A 6,863-nucleotide genomic window follows, 5' to 3' on the forward strand; every position below is an offset into this window, starting at 1 on the left:
CTTTAAAAAAACAAAAAAGTTTTGAAAATCAATCTGTCCATTGACTTCAGTTAACTAGGTTTTGGCTAAATCTGGCACACAAACTGCAATGTTGATTGATGTTCAAATGAAATGTAGTTTGTGCTACAAGGGTAGGCAACCCTGGTGGGTTGGATTTAGCCAATCACAGGGCTAAGATATATTTTATTAGTCCCTGTTATAGTCCAGGAATGGGTAGGCAACCCTGGTGGAAGTCATCACAGGGCTAAGATATATTTTATTATTTTTTTAAGTCAACATAAATGGGTAGGCAACCCTGGTGGGTTGGATTTAGCCAATCACAGGGCTAAGATATATTTTATTAGTCCCTGTTATAGTCCAGGAACAGGGTAGGAAACCCTGGTGGGTTGGATTTAGCCAATCACAGGGCTAAGATATATTTTATTAGTCCCTGTTATAGTCCAGGAACAGGGTTACCTTCCCAGTTGGATCTATAATCAAGGTTTAAGATAATTTTTTTTGTTTGACAGAAATTTAGGCAACCCTGGTTTGGAAAAACAAAAAGTTTTGAAAATCAATTTTATTAGTCCCTGTTATAGTCCAGGAACAGGGTTACCAAACTGGTGGGTTGATTTGCCAATCACAGGGCTAAGATATATTTTATTAGTCCCTGTTATAGTCCAGGAATGGGTAGGCAACCCTGGTGGGTTGGATTTAGCCAATCACAGGGCTAAGATATATTTTATTAGTCCCTGTTATAGTCCAGGAATGGGTAGGCAACCCTGGTGGGTTGGATTTAGCCAATCACAGGGCTAAGATATATTTTATTAGTCCCTGTTATAGTCCAGGAATGGGTAGGCAACCCTGGTGGGTTGGATTTAGCCAATCACAGGGCTAAGATATATTTTATTAGTCCCTGTTATAGTCCAGGAATGGGTAGGCAACCCTGGTGGGTTGGATTTAGCCAATCACAGGGCTAAGATATATTTTATTAGTCCCTGTTATAGTCCAGGAACAGGGTTACCTTCCCCTCTTATATGTACAGAAGAGAATGTGAGGTATAAAAATAATATATAAAATAATACCAGTTTTATTTTTTATATTTTTCATCCTGTAAATAAAAATCCTTTATTTTAATTCTTTACGATACTATTGTCCTGTGACACCAAAAGTCTGAATGTGATTTAATAGTGGGGCGGCAGGTAGTCTGGTGGTTAGAGGAGGGAGGTAGTCTAGTGGTTAGAGGAGACAGGTAGCCTAGTGGTTAGAGGAGGCAGGTAGCCTAGTGGTTAGAGGAGACAGGTAGCCTAGTGGTTAGAGGAGGCAGGTAGCCTAGTGGTTAGAGGAGGCAGGTAGCCTAGTGGTTAGAGGAGGCAGGTAGCCTAGTGGTTAGAGGAGGCAGGTAGCCTAGTGGTTAGAGGAGGCAGGTAGCCTGGTGGTTAGAGGAGGCAGGTAGTCTAGTGGTTAGAGGAGGCAGGTAGTCTAGTGGTTAGAGGAGGCAGGTAGCCTAGTGGTTAGAGGAGGCAGGTAGCCTGGTGGTTAGAGGAGGCAGGTAGCCTAGTGGTTAGAGGAGACAGGTAGCCTGGTGGTTAGAGGAGGCAGGTAGCCTAGTGGTTAGAGGAGGCAGGTAGTCTAGTGGTTAGAGGAGGCAGGTAGCCTAGTGGTTAGAGGAGGCAGGTAGTCTAGTGGTTAGAGAGGCAGGTAGCCTGGTGGTTAGAGGAGGCAGGTAGCCTAGAGGAGGTGGTTAGTGGTTAGGAGGAGGCAGGTAGCCTAGTGGTTAGAGGAGGCAGGTAGCCTAGTGGTTAGAGGAGGCAGGTAGCCTGGTGGTTAGAGGAGGCAGGTAGCCTAGTGGTTAGGAGGAGGCAGGTAGCCTAGTGGTTAGAGGAGGCAGGTAGCCTAGTGGTTAGAGGAGGCAGGTAGCCTAGTGGCTAGAGGAGGCAGGTAGCCTAGTGGTTAGAGGAGGCAGGTAGCCTGGTGGTTAGAGGAGGCAGGTAGCCTGGTGGTTAGAGGAGGCAGGTAGCCTGGTGGTTAGAGGAGGCAGGTAGCCTGGTGGTTAGAGGAGGCAGGTAGCCTAGTGGTTAGAGGAGGCAGGTAGCCTGGTGGTTAGAGGAGGCAGGTAGCCTGGTGGTTAGAGGAGACAGGTAGCCTGGTGGTTAGAGGAGGCAGGTAGCCTAGTGGTTTGACGAGGTGGGTAGCCTGGTGGTTAGAGGAGGCAGGTAGCCTGGTGGTTAGAGGAGGCAGGTAGCCTGGTGGTTAGAGGAGGCAGGTAGCCTGGTGGTTAGAGGAGGCAGGTAGCCTGGTGGTTAGAGGAGGCAGGTAGCCTAGTGGTTAGAGGAGGCAGGTAGCCTGGTGGTTAGAGGAGGCAGGTAGCCTAGTGGTTAGAGGAGGCAGGTAGCCTAGTGGTTAGAGGAGGCAGGTAGCCTAGTGGTTAGAGGAGGCAGGTAGCCTAGTGGTTAGAGGAGGCAGGTAGCCTAGTGGTTAGAGGAGGCAGGTAGCCTAGTGGTTAGAGGAGGCAGGTAGCCTAGTGGTTAGAGGAGGCAGGTAGCCTGGTGGTTAGAGCGTTGGACGAGAAATCGAAAGGTTGCAAAATCAAATCCCCGAGCTGACAAGGTAAAAACCTGTCATTCTGCCCCTGAACAAGGCAGTTAACCCACTGTTCCTAGGCCGACATTGTAAATAAGAATTTGTTCTTAACTGACTCGCCTGGTTAAATAAAAAGGTACAAATAAATAAATATGAATGTCAACATGTTGTGATTTGTTTATTATAACATATAGAAATGTAGGATTTGTTTATTATAACATATAGAAATGTAGGATAAGGTTATGTAAAACACAAATGTAACTTGTTCTTGTGAAAGGATTAGCTACAATGTATTTATGGGGAAACTATTAGCTACAATGTATTTATGGAGAAACGATTAGCTACAATGTATTTATGGGGGGAAACGATTAGCTACAATGTATTTATGGAGGGGGAAACGATTAGCTACAATGTATTTATGGAGGGGGAAACGATTAGCTACAATGTATTTATGGAGGGGGAAACGATTAGCTACAATGTATTTATGGAGGGGGAAACTATTAGCTACAATGTATTTATGGAGGGGGAAATGATTAGCTACAATGTATTTATGGAGGGGAAACTATTAGCTACAATGTATTTATGGAGGGGGAAAGGATTAGCTACAATGTATTTATGGGAAACTATTAGCTACAATGGGAAACGATTAGCTACAATGTATTTATGGAGGGGGAAACGATTAGCTACAATGTATTTATGGGGGGAAACGATTAGCTACAATGTATTTATGGGGAAACGATTAGCTACAATGTATTTATGGAGGGGGAAACTATTAGCTACAATGTATTTATGGAGGGGGAAACGATTAGCTACAATGTATTTATGGAGGGGAAACGATTAGCTACAATGTATTTATGGAGGGGGAAACGATTAGCTACAATGTATTTATGGAGGGGGAAACGATTAGCTACAATGTATTTATGGAGGGGAAACGATTAGCTACAATGTATTTATGGAGGGGGAAACGATTAGCTACAATGTATTTATGGAGGGGGAAACGATTAGCTACAATGTATTTATGGAGGGGGAAACGATTAGCTACAATGTATTTATGGAGGGGAAACGATTAGCTACAATGTATTTATGGAGGGGAAACGATTAGCTACAATGTATTTATGGAGGGGAAACGATTAGCTACAATGTATTTATGGAGGGGGAAACGATTAGCTACAATGTATTTATGGAGGGGGAAACGATTAGCTACAATGTATTTATGGAGGGGGAAACGATTAGCTACAATGTATTTATGGAGGGGAAACGATTAGCTACAATGTATTTATGGAGGGGGAAACGATTAGCTACAATGTATTTATGGAGGGGGAAACGATTAGCTACAATGTATTTATGGAGGGGAAACGATTAGCTACAATGTATTTATGGAGGGGAAACTATTAGCTACAATGTATTTATGGAGGGGGAAACGATTAGCTACAATGTATTTATGGAGTCCTCTTGCCATTGTCTATGGATGTATTTATGGGAAACGATTGTCGCTACAATGTATTTATGGATGGACAATGGTTCAGCCCTCAAACACCTAGTGGTTATTTATGGGGAAACGATTAGCTACAATGTATTTATGGAGGGAAGTGGTTCAGCCCTCAATGTATTTATGGAGGGGAAACGATTAGCTACAATGTATTTATGGAGGGAAAACAGATTAGCTACAATGTATTTATGGAGGGGAAACCAAGTGGTTAGCTACAATGTATTTATGGAGGGGAAACGATTAGCAAAACACAGTGGTTCAGCTCAAACATTTATGGAGGGAAAACGATTCGCTTCAGTTGCTTGCTACACCTAGTCCTCTCAGCCATAGTGGTTACGACGGCTGTCTGCAAAACTGGTTCAACGCATGGGGCAAACGAGCCACCTAGTTGGAAGACCCGATTGTTCAGCCTCAAACACCTAGTGGTTCAGCCTCAAACACCTAGTGGTTCAGCCCCTAGTGGTTCAGCCCTCAAACACCTAGTGGTTCAGCCTCAAACACCTAGTGGTTCAGCCCCTAGTGGTTCAGCCCTCAAACACCTAATGGTTTATGGTTCAGCCTCAAACACCTATTGGTTCAGCCCCCTAGTGGTTCAGCCTCAAACACCTAGTGTTTCAGCCCTCAAACACCTAGTGGTTCAGCCCTCAAACACCTACTGGTTCAGCCCCTATTGGTTCAGCCCTCAAACACCTAGTGGTTCAGCCCCTAATGGTTCAGCCCTCAAACACCTAGTGGTTCAGCCTCAAACACCTATTGGTTCAGCCCTCAAACACCTAGTGGTTCAGCCCTCAAACACCTAGTTCAGCCCTAGTGGTTCAGCCCTCAAACACCAAGTGGTTCAGCCCTCAAACACCTAGTGGTTCAGCCCCTAGTGGTTCAGCCCTCAAACACCTAGTGGTTCAGCCCTCAAACACCTAGTGGTTCAGCCCTCAAACACCTAGTGGTTCAGCCCCTAGTGGTTCAGCCCTCAAACACCTAGTGGTTCAGCCCTCAAACACCTAGTGGTTCAGCCCTCAAACACCTAGTGGTTCAGCCCCTAGTGGTTCAGCCCTCAAACACCTAGTGGTTCAGCCCCTAGTGGTTCAGCCCCTAGTTGTTCAGCCCTCAAACACCTAGTGGTTCAGCCCCTAGTGGTTCAGCCCTCAAACACCAAGTGGTTCAGCCCTCAAACACCTAGTGGTTCAGCCCCTAGTGGTTCAGCCCTCAAACACCTAGTGGTTCAGCCCCTAGTGGTTCAGCCCTCAAACACCTAGTGGTTCAGCCCTCAAACACCTAGTGGTTCAGCCCTCAAACACCTAGTGGTTCAGCCCCTAGTGGTTCAGCCCTCAAACACCCTAGTGGTTCAGCCCCTAGTTGTTCAGCCCTCAAACACCTAGTGGTTCAGCCCCTATTGGTTCAGCCCTCAAACACCAAGTGGTTCAGCCCTCAAACACCTAGTTGTTCAGCCCCTATTGGTTCAGCCCTCAAACACCAAGTGGTTCAGCCCTCAAACACCTAGTGGTTCAGCCCCTAGTGGTTCAGCCCTCAAACACCTAGTGGTTCAGCCCTCAAACACCTAGTGGTTCAGCCCCTAGTGGTTCAGCCCTCAAACACCTAGTGGTTCAGCCCCTAGTGGTTCAGCCCTCAAACACCTAGTTGTTCAGCCCCTATTGGTTCAGCCCTCAAACACCAAGTGGTTCAGCCCTCAAACACCTACTGGTTCAGCTCTCAAACACCTACTGGTTCAGCCCTCAAACACCTAGTGGTTCAGCCCTCAAACACCTAGTGGTTCAGCCCTCAAACACCTACTGGTTCAGCTCTCAAACACCTAGTGGTTCAGCCCCTAGCTGTTCAGCACTCAAACACCTAGTGGTTCAGCCCCTATTGGTTCAGTCCTCAAACACCTAGTGGTTCAGCCCCTATTGGTTCCACTCATTTCACCCTTGCAAGAGAAACCAGACGTGATCATTCAGAAATGAAAAGGTGGTCACTGTGAATCTCTTAGTGTTTTGAACATCTCTGTTTTTAACTTTTGATGATGCTGCAGGGTAGAACTTTTATCTGCCATTTTCACAGACTGGTCAATATAAACAGCATACAGTATGTAGATACTGGTATTATGCTGGAACAGACTGGTCACTATAAACAGTATACAGTATGTAGATACTGGTATTATATGGAACAGACTGGTCAATATAAACAGTATGTAGATACTGGTATTATGCTGGAACAGACTGGTCACTATAAACAGCATACAGTATGTAGATACTGGTATTATACTGGAACAGACTGGTCAATATAAACAGTATGTAGATACTGGTATTATGCTGGAACAGACTGGTCACTATAAACAGCATACAGTATGTAGATACTGGTATTATACTGGAACAGACTGGTCACTATAAACAGTATGTAGATACTGGTATTATACTGGAACAGACTGGTCACTATAAACAGTAAGGTGTATGCACCAATTTGTAAGTCGCTCTGGATAAGAGCGTCTGCTAAATGACTTAAATGTAAATGTATACAGTATGTAGATACTGGTATTATGCTGGAACAGACTGGTCACTATAAACAGTATGTAGATACTGGTATTATGCTGGAACAGACTGGTCAATAGAAACAGTATGTAGATACTGGTATTATGCTGGAACAGACTGGTCAATAGAAACAGCATACAGTATGTAGATACTGGTATTATACTGGAACAGACTGGTCAATAGAAACAGTATGTAGATACTGGTATTACGCTGGAACAGACTGGTCACTATAAACAGCATACAGTATGTAGATACTGGTATTATACTGGAACAGACTGGTCACTATAAAC

The 6,863-nt window shown here is 44.8% G+C and overlaps 1 long non-coding RNA gene across 49 annotated transcripts; it reads left to right on the forward strand.

Annotated features, from left to right (window-relative positions):
- Positions 1-617: 617 nt before the first annotated feature.
- On the forward strand, positions 618-2,720 carry LOC127921936 (uncharacterized). Of its 49 annotated transcripts, none has more exons than XR_008110016.1 (5): positions 618-1,431; positions 1,482-1,581; positions 1,745-1,819; positions 1,921-2,045; positions 2,196-2,720. It is a non-coding gene; the product is annotated as an uncharacterized LOC127921936 (long non-coding RNA). The 49 variants fall into 49 exon arrangements; XR_008110014.1 differs by having other exon boundaries at positions 1,482-1,556; XR_008110051.1 differs by having other exon boundaries at positions 1,482-1,556; positions 1,770-1,819; positions 1,946-2,045.
- Positions 2,721-6,863: the final 4,143 nt, after the last annotated feature.

Source organism: Oncorhynchus keta, unplaced genomic scaffold, assembly GCF_023373465.1.
Source record: "Oncorhynchus keta strain PuntledgeMale-10-30-2019 unplaced genomic scaffold, Oket_V2 Un_contig_24034_pilon_pilon, whole genome shotgun sequence".
NCBI classification, from domain to species: domain Eukaryota; kingdom Metazoa; phylum Chordata; class Actinopteri; order Salmoniformes; family Salmonidae; genus Oncorhynchus; species Oncorhynchus keta.